Source organism: Dipodomys merriami, unplaced genomic scaffold (assembly GCF_024711535.1).
Source record: "Dipodomys merriami isolate MVZ:Mamm:240054 unplaced genomic scaffold, mDipMer1.0.p SCAF_183, whole genome shotgun sequence".
Lineage (NCBI taxonomy): Eukaryota > Metazoa > Chordata > Mammalia > Rodentia > Heteromyidae > Dipodomys > Dipodomys merriami.
In genome coordinates, this window is record NW_027203193.1 from 1789022 (window position 1) to 1809693 (window position 20672).

Consider the following 20672-nt stretch of genomic DNA (forward strand, 5'->3'; position numbering starts at 1 on the left):
AAAAACAAACAACTATCAACCAAGAATACTGTACCCAGCTAAACTCTCCTACATAACTGAAGGCCAAATAAAAACCATCCATAGCAAAGAAAAATTGAAACAACACATCTCCACCAAATCAGCCCTACAAAAGATTCTTATAGATGTCCTACTAATAGACAACTAATAAGACCACAATAAAGGCAAAGAAACCACACCCAAACTGAGAATCCAAGTACCATAGGAAGAACCCAGTTTTTGCAGCCCCCCAAGGAGGTGGATAACATGGCAGGAACTCCCAAATACCACTCAGTAATATCTATCAACATGAACGGTCTTTACTGTCCAAATAAGTGGCATAGACTGTCTAGTTGGATTAAAAAGCAAGATTCTTCTATCTGCTGCCTTCAGGAGTCACATCTTGCCCATAAAAAGAAAGACATTTTCAATGTTAAATGCTGGAACAAAATCTACCAAGCAAACAGCCCCCATAAACAGGCAGGAGTTGCAATCCTAATATGAGATAAAATAGACTTCAAATTAAAATTCGTGAGAAGAGATAAAGAAGGTCGCTACATACTAATTAAGGGATCTCTCCTTCAGGAGGATATTACAATTCTAAATATCTATTCGCTAAACAATGGAGCACCCAAATTTATCAAAGAAACACTACTTTCCCTCAAATCCCACATAGATCCAAAGACATTAATTGTTGGGGATTTTAACACACCATTCTCCCCACCAGATAGATCGAATCATCAAAAACTCAACAGAGAAACCACAGATCTAAACAATACATCTACCGAATATTTCACCCAGCAGCAACAGAATACATGTTTTTCTCAGAAGCACATGGAACACTTTCTAAAATAGACCACATTTTAGGCCACAAAGAAAACTTGTCCAAATTCAGAAACTTTAAAGTTATACCTTGCATTCTCTCTGACCACAAGGGAATAAAATTAGAACTCAACAACAAAAGCCACCAAGGAAAGTCCGGTAATAATGGAGGCTGAACAACACACTGCTGAATCACGAGTGGGTTATGGAAGAAATTAGAAAGGAAATTCAAATGTTTATGCTATTCAACGAAAATGAGAACACAAATTACCAGCTCCTCTTGGACACAGCAAAGGCAGTACTCGGAGGCAAATTTACAGCTCTGAGATCCTACAGCAACAAATTGGAGAGATCTGAAACCAACAATTTAATGACACATCTAAACCTCCTTGAAAAAGAGCAGCAAGATAAAACCCAATCCAGTAGATGGAAAGAAATAATTAAAATTGAACCAGCATTTAATGAATTAGAATCCAAAAAAACTATAGAAAGAATCAACAAAACAAAGAGTTGGTTCTTCGAAAAAATTAGCAAAATTGACAGACCCTTAGCAAATCTTACCAGAAAAAGAAGAGAACACACCTAAATAAGTAAACTCAGAGATGAGAATAGAAACATCACGATGGAAACAACCAAGATTCACAACATTATAAGGGAATACTTCTCAAAACTTTATTCTAATAAGTTAGAGAACTTGACAGAAATGGAACTTTTCCTAGCAAATATTGACATGCCAAAACTAAACCAAGACGAGTTAACCCAACTTAACAGGCCCAAATCAAAGATTGAAATAGAAACTGCAATAAGAGACATCCCAGCTAAGATAAGTCCAGGACCATATGGTTTTACAGTGGAATTGTACAAGGCCTTCAAAGCAGAGCTCACACCAATACTCCTCCAACTATTCAATGAAATTGAAAGAGAAAGTTCACTACCGAACACATTCTATGAAGCCATCATAACCCTCATCCCAAAACCAGGCAGTGACTCATCAAAGAAAGAGAATTATACACCCATTTCTTTGATAAACATTGATGCAAAAATTCTCAACAAAATTTTGGCCAATCGACTTCAACAATTCATCCAAAATATCATACAACACAATCAAACAGGATTAATTTCAAGGATTCAAAGCTGGTTCAATATATGCAAAACAATTAATATTATTCATCACATCAACAGTAGCAAGGAAGAACCACATTGTTAACTCAATAGATGCAGAGAAAGCATTCGAAAATATCCAACACCCGTTTATGATGAAGGTTATGGAAAAATTAGGAATCCATGAAACATTCTTCAATACAATTAAGGCTCTATATGACAAACCTACAGCCAGCATTATACTTAATGGTGAAAAATTAAGCCATTTCCTCTTAACTCAGGAACAAGACAAGGATGTCCAATCTCTCCACTTCTCTTCAATCTAGTATTAGTATGCCTAGCTACAGAAATAAGTCAAGATGCAAACATGAAGGGGATCGAAATAGGGAAAGAAGAAATAAAACTCTCCCTCTTTGCAGATGACATGATCTTGTATTTAAAGAATCCCATAGACTCCACTTCCAAATTCCTCAAGCTGATTCAAAACTTTGGCAAAGTAGCAGGGTAAAAATTAACCCCCCAAAATCAATGGTTTTGCTGTATACCAACAATGAGAAAAGTGTGGCTACAATTAGGAAAGAAACTCCATTTGTAATAGCCCCACAAAAAATAAAATACCTCGGAAGTTACTTAACCAAAGAAGTGAAAGTCCTCTATGATGAAAAATTTTTTAAATTGAAAAAGGAAATTAAAACAGAACTTAGAAAATGCAAAACCTCCTATGCTCCTGGATTGGAAAAATAATATGAAAATGGCAGTACTTCCCAAGGCTATCTACAAATTCAATGCGATACCTATTAAAATTCCAACTTCATTCCTCAAGGAAATACAAGAGGCAATCCAAAAATTTATATGGAACAATAACAAACCCCGAATAGCAAAAATGCTCCTCATCGGAAAGAACACTGCTGGAGGAATAGCAATACCAAATTTCAAACTCTACTATACAGCCATATTAATCAAAACAGCTTTGTACTGGTACAAGAACAGACCTCAGAACCAATGGAATAAAATTGAAATCCCAAAAATGAACCTTCAGATCTATAGCCATCTAAGCTTCGATAAGGGAGCTAAAAAATAGAATTTAAGAAAGACAGCCTCTTCAGTAAATGGTGATGGTAAAATTGGTTAACTAATTGTAGAAAACTAAAACTAGAACTTTATATATCACCCTGCACCACAATCAACTGCAAATGGATCAAAGACCTTGAAGTCAAAGCAGACACTCTGAAAACATTACAGGATGGAATAGGAGAAACCCTAGGTCTCCTTTGCTCAGATGGAAATTTTCTTAATAGAGACTCAGAAACACAACAAATAAAAGAAAGGTTGGATAAATGGGATTGCATGAAATTTCAGAGCTTCTGCATGGCAAAGGTCATAGCTAGCAAGATCAATAGGAAGCCCACGGATTGGGAGACTATCTTCACTAGCCATAGAGTGGACAAGGGTCTCATATATAAAATATATGTGGAACTCAAAAAATTAAATCCCCCAACAACAAATCTTCAAAGAAACAACTGCCCAATAAATAAGTGGGCTAAAGACTTAAAGAGAAACTTCTCTGAAGAAGAAAGAAGGATAGACTATAGACACATGAAGGAATGCTCAACCTCCCTAGCCATAAAAGAAATGCAAATCAAAACAACATTGTGATACCACCTCACCCCAGTTAGAATGGCAAAAATCAAGAACTCTAATAACAACAGATGCTGGAGGGGATGTGGACAGAAGGGAATCTAACTTCATTGTTGGTGGGAGTGTAATCTTGTTCAACCACTTTGGAAAGCAGTATGGAGGTTTCTCAAAAGACTTCACATAGAGCTCCCCTATGACTCAGCAATCCCAGTTTTGGGCGTTTACCTAAATGTTTACAAACAAGACCACACTAAACCTACCAGATCAACTATGTTTATTGCAGCATTATTTACCATAGCTAAGATATGGAACCAACCCAGATGTCCCTAAGTAGATGAATGGATCAAGAAAATGTGGTTTATGTACACAATGGAATTCTATGCCTCCATCAAAAAGAATGACATTGCCCCATTTGTTAGGAAATGGAAAGGCTTGGAAAAATTATATTAAGTGAAGTAAGTCAATCCCAAAGAAACATAGGTCCCATGGTTTCCCTTATTTGCAATATCTAATATATGTATGAGTCAAGCAGAAAAGTTCAGATAATGTGATTTTAGGAAAATGAACCCTTAGATATGTATTTAAATGTTTTTTTTTCTTTCATGCATTTGCTTCTAACCCAGTTATAAGATTATTTCTTTGTTGCTTTTTATGTCCCTCCCCCACAGTATAACCCCTGCTTTCACTGTATTTGATGTCGGTATAATTTGTGGAGGAGATGGGGAGAAACAAGTCGTTTAAGGATAACTGTGGACCCGTTACAACAATGAGAAGTACAAGTTGTCATGTTGAAAACGAACTTTATAACTTTGGTGGGGGGGGGGAGGTTGGGTGGGAGGGCCGAAGGAGGCTGGGAAGGGATGTGAAGCTTAAACAAAGGAGGAGGTTGCAATGCTTGATAAGAAATGTACTCATTATCTTGCCCATGTAATTGTAAACCCTCTGTACAGTATGTTCACAATAAAAAATAAAAATTAAAAAAACCTGACAAACAGTGTAATAAAAAACTTCTTGTTTCCATTTCCTGGAAAAAATATTATATTGCTATATGTCTGTAGGTTCATTTGTGGGTTTTCAATTCTATTCCTTTGGTCCTGATGGCTGTTCTTGTGCAAGTTCCAAGCTGTTTTAATTAGTATGGCTTTGTAGTAGAGTTTGAAATTTGGTATTGATATTCCTCCAGCATCTTTCTTTCTGGGAAGGATAGTTTTTTTGATATTTGAGGTCTTTTACTGTTCCATATGACTTTTTGGATTGCCTCTGCTATTTCCTTGAAGAATGAGGTTGGAATATTGATAGGTATCGCATTGAACATGTAGATAGCCTTCGGAAGTATTGTCATTTTCATGATGTTGATTCTTCCAATCCAGGAGCATGGAAGGATTTGCCACTTTGTGCCCCATAAATAAGTGGGCTATAAACAAGTAAGTGGCTATAACCAAAAACTCTTATAACAACAGATGCTGAAGTGGACAGAAGGAAACCTTACTACATTGTTGGTGTGAGGGTAAACTTGTTCAACCACTTTGGAAAGCAGTATGGAGGTTCCTCAAAAGACTCCACATTGAGCTCCCCTATGACCCAGCAATCCATCTCCTCAGCATTTACCCACATGATCCCAATCAAGACCATACTAAAGCTACCAGCACATCTATGTTTATTGCAGCATTATTTACCATACCTAAGATATGGACCCAGCCCAGATATCCCTCAGTAGGTGAATGGATCAAGAAAATGTGGTATATATACACACAATGGAATTCTATGCCTCCATCAGAACGGATGACATTGCCCCGTTTGTTAGGAAATGGAAAGACTTGGAAAAAATATATTAAGTCAAGTAAGCCAGGCCCCAAAAAACATAGGACTCACGGTTTCCCTTATTTGCAATAACTAGTATATGTCTGAGACAAACAGTAACTGTCAGTCAAGTTGATGTTAGGTGACATGAACCCCAAGATAAGGATTCAAATGTTTTTTTCGTTATTGCGATTGTTTCTTATATATTTATAGCATGATTTCTTTGTTGCTTTGTATGTCCCTCCCCCACGGTATAACCCCTGTTTTCACTGTATTTGATGTTGGTATCATTTGTGGAGAGCAAGGGAAAAACGAATTGTTTAAATAGGGATACATGCGGACCCATTACAACAATGAGACATACAAGTCGTCATGTCAAAAAACAAACTTTACAACTTTGGCGGGGTGGTGGTGGTGGTGGTTTTGCTGGTGGTGGTGGGGTGGGAGGGTAGGGGATAGCGATGGGGAGAGGGGAAGGGAAAGGGAAACAAAGGAGGAAAATACAATACTTCATCAGAAATGTAATCATTATCTTGCCAAGAAATTGTAACCCCTCTGTGCTGTATTTTCACAATAAAAATAAGTAAATAAAAAATGTATAAAATTCACTTATAGCAATTTTTCCAGCATATATCGTCTATAGTGTTTCTTTTTAAAATCTGTTTTTGGGGTTATTTCCAGGGTCGCACATGTTCTCTTCCAGTGCATGGTCAATGAAGTGCATTACCTGTCCAAAAAGTTTTTTACTTCTCTTTAATACATACATAGAAATGTAATGGCTGGATCATACAGAATTCTCTTTGACCTTTTGAAGACTTGAAAACTTGCTTGCTAAAATGATTGCAGTATTATACAACTTGATACGCTATGTGGAGTATATCAATTTCTCCACAAATGCATTACTATATTTTGTGTCGACTTTTTATATAATGGTCAGATTAGTGACTTTTCTTTTAATTTTTGTTAGATACTAAAGAGGAGCTTATTTCATATGCTGCTCCTTTTGACTATTAATTTACATTTGTTCTTTAAAGAAATATCCCATTCAGAAAAAAATGTATATAGAATTAGAAGATATAAAAATACTTAAGATTCAGGATAATTGTAGTATTAACATTGTAGTATTAACAAATATTTTTCCTCTATCTGTTAGATATGTTTTCGCTTTTGTTATAGTGTCCTTTGAATTATGAAAGGTTATCACTTGATGTTTTCCAGTTTATTCTTGCTTTTCTTTAGACATTAATGAGCCCCCTGACCATCTAGGATTAAAGGTATGACCTATTGGTGAAAGTTTGTTTTTCAATATTGTAAATGATTTCTTCTTTCTTTTGAATGCAAGTATTGTCCTTTCAGTAATTCTGCACATTCTCAGACAGTTGTTTTCCACCTGTCAAGATGATAAGCATCTGTTTGATGGGTAATTGTCCTTTTTATTGTTTGACATATTTTTCATTGTTTCTAATGCATACAATGATTCGAATATTTAATCTATAGACTTCAGCTTTGCCTCTAAGGAGATGGTAAAAGTCATATCAGAAGAAGGTTTTAAAAGATTCTTATAGAGACAGCATTGTGAACTTTATACATAAAATTGACCAAAATTTTTAGTTGGTCTTGCTCCTATGAAGAAATTTTAAAAATAGTATTTAAATTATATGTTAACATATTTTTAAATGCCAACTGAACAAAAATACTAAAATATGATAATCAGCAAAGTTTTCCCTAGATGACTCCCATTTTCCTCCCGCCACTTTTCCCTTTGTTGGAGACTACAAAGGAAAAGAAAAATGTATGTTGATTATTAAACATTGAAAAACTATCAAACTAGCTTTTAAGAAGCTCTAGAGGGTTGGGATGTAGAACTGTGGTAGAGACCAAGCCTAGCATGTGGGAGGACCTGTGTTGGATCTTCAGCACTGAGAAAAGTAGTAGAGGAAAAAGAAGAAACAAGAAGAAGGAGAAGAAGGAGAAGAAGGAGAAGAAGGAGAAGAAGGAGAAGAATGAGAAGAAGAAGAAGAAGAAGAAGAAGAAGAAGAAGAAGAAGAAGAAGAAGAAGAAGAAGAAGAAGAAGAAGAAGAAGAAGAAGAAGAAGAAGAAGAAGAAGAAGAAGAAGAAGGAGAAGGAGAAGAAGGAGAAGAAGGAGAAGAAGGAGAAGAAGGAGAAGAAGGAGAAGAAGGAGAAGGAGAAGAAGGAGAAGAAGGAGAAGAAGGAGAAGAAGGAGAAGAAGGAGAAGAAGGAGAAGAAGGAGAAGAAGGAGGAGAAGAAGGAGGAGAAGAAGGAGGAGAAGAAGGAGGAGAAGAAGAAGGAGAAGAAGAAGGAGAAGAAGAAGGAGAAGAAGAAGGAGAAGAAGAAGGAGAAGAAGAAGGAGAAGAAGAAGGAGAAGAAGAAGGAGAAGAAGAAGGAGAAGAAGAAGGAGAAGAAGAAGAAGAAGAAGAAGAAGAAGAAGAAGAAGAAGAAGAAGAAGAAGAAGAAGAAGAAGAAGAAGAAGAAGAAGAAGAAGAAGAAGAAGAAGAAGAAGAAGAAGACGAAGAAGAAGACGAAGAAGAAGACGAAGAAGAAGACGAAGAAGAAGAAGAAGAAGGAGAAGGAGGAGGAGAAGAAGAAGAAGAAGAAGAAGAAGAAGAAGAAGAAGAAGAAGAAGAAGAAGAAGAAGAAGAAGAAGAAGAAGAAGAAGAAGAAGAAGAAGAAGAAGAAGAAGAAGAAGAAGAAGAAGAAGACGAAGAAGAAGACGAAGAAGAAGAAGACAAAGAAGAAGACGAAGAAGAGCAAGAAGAAAAAGAGCAAGAAGAAGAGGTAAAAGAGCAAGCAGGAGGAGGAGGAAGAGGAGGATGTACAGAATCCAATTTATCTACGTTGTATTTAGTGAATAATTATGTCATAACAAGAGGTTCAAGTTTCTTGTTGATCTTTACAGTGGTTCCTGCTTAGCCTCTGGATATACATTTCAAGTGGATACCTGAAACCAATGAAGTACTTTATAGAGATAACCTTCAGTATCCAGAATTCCCACATCTAGGTGTTTAACCAACCAGAAAATTAAAATATTCAGGAAAAAATTTGTTTCCCAAATATGCAATAAAACTACTATTTACATACTGTAACATGTATGATGGTAATAGATATAAACTTGATGTGATTTAAAGTGTATCTGATCTTTTCTTTTTCTTTCTTTCTTTCTTTCTTTCTTTCTTTCTTTCTTTCTTTCTTTCTTTCTTTCTTTCTTTCTTTCTTCCTTTCTTTCTTCCTTTCTGTCTTTCTTTCTGTCTTTTCTTTCTGTCTTTTCTTTCTGTCTTTCTTTCTTTCTTTCTTTCTTTCTTTCTTTCTTTCTTTCTTTCTTTCTTTCTTTCTTATCCTTTTCACCTTTTCTTCTCTTTCGTTCCTCTTTATGTTACTTAATTGTTGTTCTGCACATCCTCAGATTAAAATTAAAATGACATCATAAAGCATGTATGAGAATTACTCCTCATAATACAATAATGACCATACTAAATGCTATCAGGAAACAGAGAAACTGGATGCAGGAAGGAATGTCAAATGGGAAAGCCACTTCTAAAAATATTGTGACAGGTTCCTAGAATATGAAATATGAAAGCACGCACAGGATAGCACAGGAATTGAGATCTTTAGGCTTTGTCTCATAAATAAAATGTAACATTTACCCAAAGGCCAAAACAGAGGTTTATAGCAGCATTACTTCCTCTAGTCAAAGAAGTGGAAATCAATTCAGTCTTTCTTCAGGTGAATGGGAAACAAATTGTGCTACATTCTCTATTGACAGAACCAAAAGCAATCGAGTGAATACAATACAATATTAAAGCATACAATAACTGGGAATAATCTATCATATATTTGAAGGCAATCTTAAGAGCTTATTTATTGCATGATCTAGAATTCGGAGAAAAAAATTGTGGTGGTTGCCAGGATGAAATATTTTTGGGATGGGACAACGAGAAGTAGTTGGTTTAATTATAAAAGGGAAGCATGAGACAGACTCATTTTTGGTGAAGAAACGTATCTGTAAATATTTTATATTCATATTGAGTTGATAAAATTATATTGGACTTAATATGTGTGCAAAATAAAACTACTGAAGTCTGCACAAAGTACTTGTGAAATATTAATGTCCTACTTGTGATGTCATACTATAAATATTTAAAGAAATCGGGAAAATTATTCCAAGGATATCTCTGTGTTCTTCTTATAAGTTCATAACGATCCATACTAACCTCAATAGAATTTATTGATATCTAGAAAACAGAAGTCAATATTGAATGTTTACATTGAAAAATAGTCTGGGTCCAAGCTTCAGATGAAATATACCCTGCTAATTAGAAGGCAGAGATTTAGAAGACTGATATCAGGGCAAGTTTTGACAAAAAAATAGTGAGAAATTACAAAACCAAAGTAAGCTAGATATAGTGTAATTTCCCTGTTATCTCACGTTTGTGGAAGTCATAGGTAAAAGATCATTGCTCAAGAGAGGCTTGGCCAGAAAAATAATCTAAAGTGGTTAGAGTCTTAGCAAATTCAAGCACCAGTAGTGCCAAAGGAAAAACGAAAAAGAAGAAAACAGAAAAGGAAAAGAAAGGATAGAAAAGGAAACTATTTCCTTTTCATTCTTGTAGTTTTATGTCAATGGGTACAAGAATTGAAAATATTTTGTTTACTTTTTGAGGACTCAGGCCACTCTAATATGAAAGCATATATTTCAAGTGACTATTGTATTACTACTATTTATTAACTTATTATTAGGCCTCCTTGGAGATTGAACCCATGGCTTTGTATATAATAGTCTGTTTCTACAACTGAACTGTACCCCAGCTCTCTTGTATAGTTTGGAAATTGTTTATGAATTCTTCAAAAGTTAGCTATTCTACTTTTCATCTTATCTTTTCTCTCCCCCTTTTCCACTGTGTATTTTAGTTTGTGTTGAAAACTTTCCTCAATTTTATCTTGTAAACTTAGAATGTTGCTGTTGAGTTCACAGAGAAGTCGGTTGTTTCTATGAAATCTTATAAAATTATATACAGATATATGCACTTCACATGTATGATTGATTCTTAGAGTTCATGGCAACAGCAACATTTATGTGGTCATATGCACATACATATTGAGCCATTGTGATCCTCTCCTAAGAATAGCTTCCCTTCTTCTTGCCATGTGAATGCTTAGAGTGCTGTTAGTTAATCATGTCCAAGAGGAATTATTTGTCTTTTACTATCTATTGGATTAACTTGTAGATTTATGGACATAGTGTAGTTATTTCAAATGAGGAAAAAGTTGCAGCATATATTTAATTGGATCTGGCTTATTTCATTTAATATCGTTTTTTTCCAGTCTTTCCATTTCCTCAGGAATGGGTAATGCCATTATTTCCAAAGGAAGCCCAGAATTTCATCAATACAACAGAATTGAAGGCCCAGAAATGAAGCCGCTCCTATAGGCACATAATTTTTGATAAGTCAGAAACCCAGGATGGAAGAAAGACAGCCTCTTCAAAAAATTGTGCTGAAAGAATTGTCTGTACACAGAAAACTTTAATTATATCCTTATATATACCCCTGCAACAGAATTGATACCAAGTGGATCGAAGACCTCAATGTAAGTCGGGATAACTTGAGAATGTCACAGGAAGAGTTAGAGGAAACACGAGGGCTCCTTGGCACAGGTCAAAACTTCCAAAGTAAGTTTGGATAAATGGGATTACATCAAACCAAATCAATCATTTGTCAGACTCAAAAGCCATGAAGAAAAAAGAGATAGTGTAGCACAGATTTTTTAGGGAGCAAACCTACAGATGAGAGCCTCAGCCAATTCTAAACCCTTACTCCCTTATCTACCTAGGTTATTTGTAGTGGTTTTACATGAGTATAAGAGTTCTTGTGGAGAACAGGAAGACAATGTTAAAACATAGATAGCATGTGAAATGAGTGGTAGCTGAAAAAAGGGAGGGATTTAGGCAGGGGTTCTAGTTCAAAGCCTTGGGTTGGTGCCATCTAAGTAAGGTATAGCTGCACAAAGGAAGAGGCATAAAATATGAATGGTTATCAACAAAAGCACTGGTCTGAAGCCTCAAAATAAGGACCCCAGTCTGTGTGGACCAGTCTCTAACGAGGTTTTTATAAAAAAAAAATTAACAAGCACTATTTTAGATTTTTGCAGAGTGGGATGGTGCATAGTCACAGGCAATGTCTGCAATGTCAAGTAGTCTAGTCTGCTCTTTCACATGTTACCCAATAACCAAGTTTCAACACAAATGACTACAATGAGATTATATAAATGAGATTGTGAATTTTCCCTCTCATGAATCAAAATTCTGTCAAATGATTTCTGTCTGCAAGATGTTTACACATTTCTCATGATCTTTCCTATTTTGTCTTCATTATTGATACTCATACTACTTTTTGTTGTTGTCTTGTGTGTATGTGCCATTTTTAGGGCTTGAACTCAATGTTTAATGGTCTCTCTTATATTTTTTGCTGATGGCTGATGACACTCTATTCCTTGAGCCACATCCTCACCTTGCTGGATAATTGGAGATAAGTTTTCATATTTTTGTCTGTTTGCACTGACATTTAACTAAAATATTCAGGTCTTAGCCTCCTGAGTTTCTAGGATTCTACACATGAACGGCTAACACCAAGCTTTGCTATACTGTTATTTTTATTATGTGTTAGAAGAATGTTGAAGTATATTTGTGTTGTGTGCAATTTTCAAATACAAGTTTGAATCAACTTGACATAATGTAATTGTTATCAATTTTAACATTGAAATCTATGAATGTTACACATTCTCAAAGAAATATAATTGAAAACAAAAGGCATAATTGTTTTCTTAGAACAAGTAATGGAACCATGAATTTCATTCACATTATAATTTATGTTTTATGTAAATTTAACTAGCACCTTCCATGACTAGGTTCAATTCCTCAGTACCACAGAAAAAGAAAAAGCCAAAATTGGCACTATGACTTAATTGATAGAGTGCTAGCCTTGAGCAAAGAAGCTCAGGAACATGCCCAGACCTTGAGTTTAAGCCCCAAGCCTGGCAAAAATAAAAGGGTCCCTGGTGAGACATATTCTTCTAGGACTCAGAGGAGGGCCGAGGTTAGAAGTGAGGTAGAGGTCAGGTGCCCTGTAATCTTAGCTACTCAGGAGGCTAAGATCTGAGGATCAAAATTACAAGTAGGAAAGATTATATGAGACACTTTTCTCCAATTAAAAACCCAAAATGGCAGAAGTAGAACTGTGGTTCAAGTACTAGAGTGCAATCCTTGAGCACAAATCTCAGGGATACTGTAAAGGCCATGAATTCAAACCCCCAGACTGGCACAAACACACACCAAGATAGAGCATTTGCCAGTCAGTCTTCACAAGTTCCATCTCTAGCAATTCAATATTTTAAGAAAGAGGGAAAAGGGAAGGAAAGACTTGCTCCAGGAGGTGATATAACCACAGGAGTTCTAAGATATGGAACAGGACAGAGATCCTCAGGCAGAACGTACAGCATGGGCAAAGCTCCTGAGGTGTGGTTTAGAGCAGGTGGTGTGGGTGGAATGAAGGTTCTGTGGCTTCAGACAAGTCTGGCAGGACATTCAAGACTGGGTCAAGTTTGTACTTGAGTCACAGATAGGGCACAGGGTTGGGTCCCAGAATGGGGCCCAGGGGAAAGATTACCCTGGCTTTTCACCACGGACCCCAGCCATTTCCAGTGGCTGGAAGCTTATTTTTCACAGCTCCTGACCCTTACAGGCCTCCTTTGCATGGAGGAGTCAGGGCAAATGCAGGGAAGAACTCTTCTTTAAGAAAAGTTTCTAGCCCAATGTCACAAGTGGCTTAACCCCTCTAAATCCTAGCTACTCAGGAGACTGAGATCAGACACCGTGGGTCAAAGCCAGCTCAGGGGAAGAAAGGTAGTGGGACTCTTTTCTTGCCAATGAACTACCAAAAGCCAGAAATGGAAATGTGGCTCAAGTGGTAAAGTGCCAGACTTGAGAAAAAATTAAGAGACCAGGGCCCAGACGCTGAGTTCAAGCCCCAGTACTGGCAGATAAAAAAATAAAGAAAAGCTTTCAGAAGCTCCTAGCCCACTGTGGTGAAAGGCCAGATCAGCTAAGCCCATGTGGTTCACATATGTCCTCCTAGCTCCTCAGGAGGCTGAGATCTGATGATCGTGGTTCAAAGCCAGCCCAGGCAAGAAAATCCAGGAGACTCTGATTTCCAACGAACCACCAGAAAACCTGAACAAGCTCTGTGGCTCCAGTGGTAAGCTGAAGAGCTGAGGGACAGTGCCCAGGCGCAGAGTTCAAGCCCCGTGACCAACACCTGCTTGGACCTCACTCTGTGGCTCTAGGCAGACAACTTTCCAATGGGCCCCTGAGGGCCGGGTCACCCAATGTCTAGGTGTCTTCAGAGCAGCCTCTTTGGCGGCCTTTGTGTATGTAACAGGCCAGAGTATCAGAGAAGGGTCCAGCCTTGGTGCATGGAAGTCATCACCTGGGTCATCAGAATGGCATCAGTCATGGGTGCAGTGTGCATACGAGCAGTAAACTGACATTACAGATCATAGTTCTGGGCCAGGAGGGGCAGGAGCTGCAAGATGGCATAGCAGGTGATGCCCACTCACGTGGGTATCACAATAGTGCGAATCTGTAGGCACACTTTGGGCAGGTGTTGAGTTGGGCTCATGAAAGACTTCTAGGCTCAGGAATCCACAGCCGGCTGGCTGATGCTTGTAGAAGTCGCTATGACAGGAGTCCCAGGGCTTGGAGCCCTGCTTTCCTCTCCAGTGCTTGGGGGTAGATAAAGGTTTGCAATTGTGGACCGACTACAAAGGAGCACCCATAGTGTCCTTCCCTCGGTCCTATGGCACCATGCACGGATGGAGAGGCAGATTCCATGGAACTTACTGCCATGACCCAGACCCACTCAGCCCAAGAAGGACTTATGGAGAAACCACTTGATCTGCCTTGAGAGTTTTCTGTGACTATGTCTCAGGACTGCCCCCAGTTCTAGCTCAGCTCATCATAACCATCTTCCTCTGTGTGTGTTGGGGGGGTGCATATATGTGTGTGTGTGTGTGTGTGTGTGTGTGTGTGTGTGTGTGTGTGTGTGTGTGTGTGAGTGTGTGTGTTTGTGTGTGAGCATGTGTGTGCGTGCACGGGCACCCATGCATGTTGCTAGGGCTTAAACTCAGGGCCTGGGCTCTGTCCCTCAGTTTTTTCATTCAAGGCTACCACTCTACAACTTGAGCCAGAGTTTTCTTACAGTTTTGGTTGGTTATTTGCAGAATAGAGTCTCACACACTCTTTTAGCTAGACTGGCTCTGCATGGTAATCCTCACATCTAAGCCCTCCAGGAGCTTGGAATAGGACAGCTTCAGCTATTGGCATCTGTCCACACCTCCCTTCTTGGCTAAAACAGAGTACCTCTCTCCCAACCCAGCACCCATCTGCAGCTACCCCTTCTACCCCAGGCTTCAGAGGAAACATTCCCTCCCCTGAGGACAAAGAAATAGGATCAAGTTTGAGCTTTATGTTCTCCACACAGTCAGCGGCTTCTGGGAGCTGATGTGAAAGTCAGATGATCTAGGCCAGGGCAAGTAGACAATGTGTTAGAACAGAAGAGAGTATGAGAAGACATCCTTGTACCTGGATGCCAGTGGCTTATGCCTATAATCCTAGCTACTCAAGAGTGACACCTGAGGATCTATCAAGTTTCAAAGCTAGCCTAGGCAGACTCTTCTCTCCAATGAATCACCAAAAAGCTGGGAAGCGGAGTTACCATATTTCAAGTGGTACAGCACCAACCTTGTGAGAAAAAGCTAAAGGATACCACCTAGGCTCTGAGTTCAAGCCCTCGTACACACACACACACACACACACACACACACACACACACACACACACACACACACACGCACACACACATGCACATACATGCCCGTACACACGGTATCATCCTTAGCAGTTGCCAATGGCTCATACCAGCAATCCCAGCTACTCAAGAGGCTGAGCTCTTAAGATGGCAGCTTGAAACCAGCCCTGGCAGAAAAGTCCATGAGACTCTTCTCTCCACTAAACTACTAAAAAAGATGAAAGGTGAGCTGTGGCTCAAGTGGTAGAGTGTTAGCTGAGTCACAGTGGCTAGGCCCTGAGTTCCAGCTCTGAGATGTTTTTTCTTAATTGACACCCTTTGCCATCTCCATCCCCACAGACCATAAATCCAGATTTTGGTCATCCTATATCTCACTTCCACTCCTGTCACTTCCACAGCACTGCCACAAGTGGCCAGTGTGTGGCCACCACTGGATTAAGAAGTGAACATACACAAGGGGGGCATCGCAACATCAAGGCTAATGCCCCAGAACATTGAGGTATTGGCCATACCAGTCTCTCATCCCGCAGTTCCCTGGCCCAGGAATCTAAAGTCTGTGCCTCTGTATTCTGGGCATCTGGCATCTGGAATTGTCTAAAAGACCTAGAGAGGCCCAGCTGGGGCCGAAAGATAGACTTTCCTGTGTTAATGTACTTTGACATTTCCTAGACACCGACGGATACTTCCAAGCCAACTTGGCCTTACCTCACATGTAGCCCTGGATACTCTTTGCTTGGCTAGCCTACAGTCAGCTATCAGGTTCGAGTTGGCCAGAGCCACTGGCAACCACCTTTCCTGACTCCACTGCTAGCCTCCAGGGAGGGAAATGAAGCCAGAGGTCCAGCAGAGGAAAAGGACAGGACATCGCATGACTGAGCCCCCATCCCCCCTACGCTGTGGTAGGGGAGAAGCTGTGCCAGCCAGCCCTACTAACGCAGAATCCCCTGGAGGTTGCCAAAGATATGGACAACTGAACTTGGGTCCCAAAGAAAAGCTGGAATATTCAAGTCTCTGGCAATTTAAGACATATTGTAGACACTGATAGGGGGCTAAAGGCAAGGTTGCTGCAGAGTAGGGGCACCATCTAAGGTCAGAGAGAGGCAGACAGGAACCCAGGATGGGGACAGAGAAAGATGAGGGAAACACACACACACACACACACACACACACACACACACACACACACACACACACACACACACACACACACACACACACCACATGAGTAGCCCAAGGCCTCAGCAGTTCCTGAGCACCTGAACATCCCAATCCTTGAGAAGATGGCACTACCATCCTCAGACCAACTGTAGACAAAACTGAGAGCCTCACATGTCTGGAATGGCTCATGACACAGCATGCCATTTCCTGCTATACACACCACTATGTAGTAAACGCACCTACCTTATTTTTGGTTGTTGGTCATGGGGTTTGAACTTTGGAGTTTTGCACAGTTCCTCAGTTCTTCAGTTGAAGGTGCATGCTCTACCACTGGAGCCACAGCGCTACTTCCAGTTTTCTGGTGGTTCACTGGAGATAAAGTCTCAAAGATTTTCCTGCTCAAGCTAGCTTTGAAACGCAATCCTCAGATCTCAGTATCCTGAGTACCTGGGATGACAGTTGTGAGCCACTGGCAGCACCTGGTTTCAGCGAACTTCTTACACCCAAGGGAAACCCAATTTGTCAGGCCACAAACCACATGCAACCCTTCACTTAAAATTTTGACACCAGCATACCAAAACATTCTTACATGGATGGAGAGAATATAATTGACACTACCCTCCCACCCCTGTTCCCATTCGCCCACTCCCTGCCTAAGAAAGGCCACGTCCTCTGGAGTTCTTGGTAAGGCAATGCCCACCATGCTATAACTTCACACTTGGGCAAAACTGGGGAATTCTTAGAAATGTCTGTACACTAAGGCCAGCAGCTGGTCTCCCAATCACAGCGACCCCACTCCTTCACCATCTCTTGCAGGCAAGGGGTGTCTTTCTTTCTTGTTTTTTTTTTTTTTTTTTGGTTGAGGAGCTTGAACTCAGGACTTGGGTACTGTCCCTGATGATGAATTTTGCTCAAGGCCAGTGGTCTACCATTTGAGCCATGGTGTCACTCCTGGTTGGAGATTGGAGATGAGACTCTAATGGGACTTTCCTGCCTGTGCTGGGGAAACAAGATCCTCTGGATCTCAGCCACCCTAGTAGCCAGGATGACAGGCATGAGCCATTGGCGCATGGTTTATGGTGTTTCTGTTTCGTTCTGTAGAATTTCCAACTAGTCCTCCTCTAGACACTACCAACTGGTCACTCCTCTAGATCCTTCAGGGACAGGAAAGGAGAGGCTCAGAATCTGGGTAGGGCCATAGGCATTAAAGGGACCCTTCCACATCACTACCCCTCTCTAAGCTCCCATCTGCCTCCTCTGGATGGCCTGGTCATCTGGGGCAGATCAGACCAACTAGGACTTCTAGGGCCTGCCCTGTATCCCCCCCCCGCCCCACCCAACTAGTATCTGAGGATTTCTTCGTCCAGCTGCTCAATTTCCTGGTGGAAGATGATGGGAGGTTTGTTGATAACTGGGTCCAAGGGGTGCCAGGGCAGAAAGTGTGTCCAGCTCTCCTCTGTCAAAGAAGGAGACACAAAAAAATGGATGGATCTACTAAGAGCTACAGGGCACAGCCATCCAGCTGTCACCAAGTTCCCTCGGAGTGTTGTTTTATGTTGACAGTTCTGGGGCTTTACTTTGGGGCCCGGCACTGTACCCAGGCTTCTTTTGCTCGATGCGAGTGCTCTTCTACCTGAGACACGGTGCTACTTCTAGTTTTTTCTGTGTATGCAGGACCTAGGAATCGAACCCAGGGTTTCCTGTGTGCTAGGCAAGCCCATCATTTCTAAGACACAATTCCAACCCTGGATAGCTGTTCTTTTGTAACCCCTCGGGCCTGTCTCAAGACAGTCTTGCACATCTATACCAAATTTCTCAGCAGCAGCCTGGGTGGAAATGAACATACTCCTCTATGTTGTCCTTTAAGTATAGCATCTTTACTCTCTGTGCTTCCTTGTTAAGCAAAACCCCTTTTTAAGTGCTGTTTCTAAGAAGCCTGCTCCAATCACACTGGCAGAGTGAGGGTCTTTTCTGCTCTGCAGGCTGTTGACCTTGTCATGCTCTGCCTTCCTGCTGGTGTGGGTTAAGAGCACATGAAGGGGAAGGCCTGGCTTCCACCAACCAATTTCTGAAGGCTCTGATACACTACCAAGGAACTGGTGCTGTATCATACTCCATGAGAGTCCACTCGAGGCCCAGGCAGTCTGGGGGCAACAAGATGGTTCCATTTCTTTGTGTGGGTTTGAACTAAGGATCTGGGAGCTGTCTCTCTGAGTTTTTGCTCAAGGCTTGTGGTCTACCACTTGAGCCAAAGCTCCACTTCTGACTTTTTGGTGGCTCCATGGAGATAGTCTCACCAGCTTTCCAGCTTATGGCTGGCTTCAATCTTTGATCCTCAGATGTCTGCCTCCCAAGTAGCCAGGATGTCAGGTGTGAGCCTGAGCCAGAGGTGATAGGCACCAGAGCCTTTCTTTTGAGATTCTGTTTATTTTCATGTCAACTAGCAAGCCCTAGTTTAAATACTCAGTTACAGGGAATCAAGTTCCTCTCCTAGGTCAGTTAATAATACAAGGGAATAAAGTGTCTTTGGAAAAGGCTAGTCTGAGTTGGCCTGGGTGAGTGTGTGTGAGTGTGAGTGTGTGTGTGTGTGTGTGTGTGTGTGTGTGTGTGTGTGTGTGTGTGTGTGTGTGTGTGTGTTTATGTGTAAGTTTCGGGGATACCTACCCTATCACTCCGGTTCCTCATCCTTCCAAAGGTGAGTATATCCAGGATCTCCACCCCAAGGAAGGCGGGTAGGGGCGGATACATAAGGTCACATCGAGTGGAATGATCTGAATTCTGTCCTGCAACTTAAGCCTGGAAAGAAAATGGAGAGAAGGAGAGGTTTAGAGGAACATCAAGAGAAGCCCATTACCTTTGGCTATAAGAACTAGAGAGAAGACTGAATCCATACTTTTTGGTAGTAAGATAACAGGTACCACAATTCATGTATTTCATTATTTTTTTGTGAGTCCTAGCGCTTGGATTCAGGGCCTGGTTGTCATCTCTGAGCTTCTTTTACTCAAGGCTGAGGCTCTATCCACTTGAGCCACAGCACCACATCTGGCCTTTTTTTGTGTGTGGGAGGGTTGTTCGTTTATGGGAGAATTTCACAGACTCTCCTGCCTGGACTGGCTTTGAGTCATGTCCATCAGACCTCAGCCTCCCCAATAGCCAGGAGGATGTGCGGGAACCACCAGCACCTGACCACCACCATCCATTTATAATCACCTAGGGCCAGTCCTGGACCACCTGCACTACACCCCCCTTGTTGTGTGTGGGAAGCAGACATGGGTGGGTTTGATATTTCAACAGCCTATGTACCTTTGAGCATTGTTCCACGTCAGTCTGATGGCAGCTTCCTCCTCATACACAGTAATGACTTGGCTCTGTCACAAGAACAAAGGTCCCCCAGGAGGTGTCAGTTCTTGGGTCTTTCCTCTTCACACCACCTCGACTCCATGAAACGACACACCCCAGCAAAGCGAAATAGACATGGAGTGAATTCATTTTCTTATAACCAAGGTCTAGCCAGAAAGGTAGCAGTGGGGAATCCTGATCTAGACCTGGCTGAGTCTCTATCTTGGAAATGCCTAAGACAGAAAGTCTTTGCTCAAACGGTAGAAGACCTTAAGCCTTGAATTCAAACCCTAATATACCAAAGAGAATCAGAGGCTGGGTGCCAGAGGCTCATGCCAATAATCCTAGCTACTCAGGGGGCTGACATCTGAAGATCACAGGTCAATATTAAAAATAGGGTTGGCCTCGCCCATCAGACATCATGATGAGAAGACCCAAAGACTGACCCATAACAGTGCGCTCCATACTAACAGGGCTCTCATCCTTACTAAGTGCTGGCCATGCTCTCTGTCCCCCTGGGGAGCCACTCCCTGTGGGCATAACCTCCACGTCCTCCAAGCTCCCTCTGCCACCAACCAGGCCCAAGGGAGTAGATAGCTCCAGGGCACACAGATCTTATAATTTAATTATAATTTAATTATAATTTAACGGTACTGAGTCCCTATCAAGTATCTCACCCTTCCAGGTCCCCAGACCTCAGCGACAAAGCCCATGCACCTCCCCAAAGAAAGCAGTCAGAAGTTACCAAAGGGTCCAGCACTCCTTGTTACATCCCACTCTACACACACATACACACATACACACAGACACACACACACAGCAGGGGTGGTTCATGTTTGTCTTCCTTGCTACTCAAGAGGCTGAGGTTTGAGGATTACGGTTCAAAGCCAGCCCATGCCAGAAAATCTGTGAGGCTCTTATCTACAGTGAACCACCAAA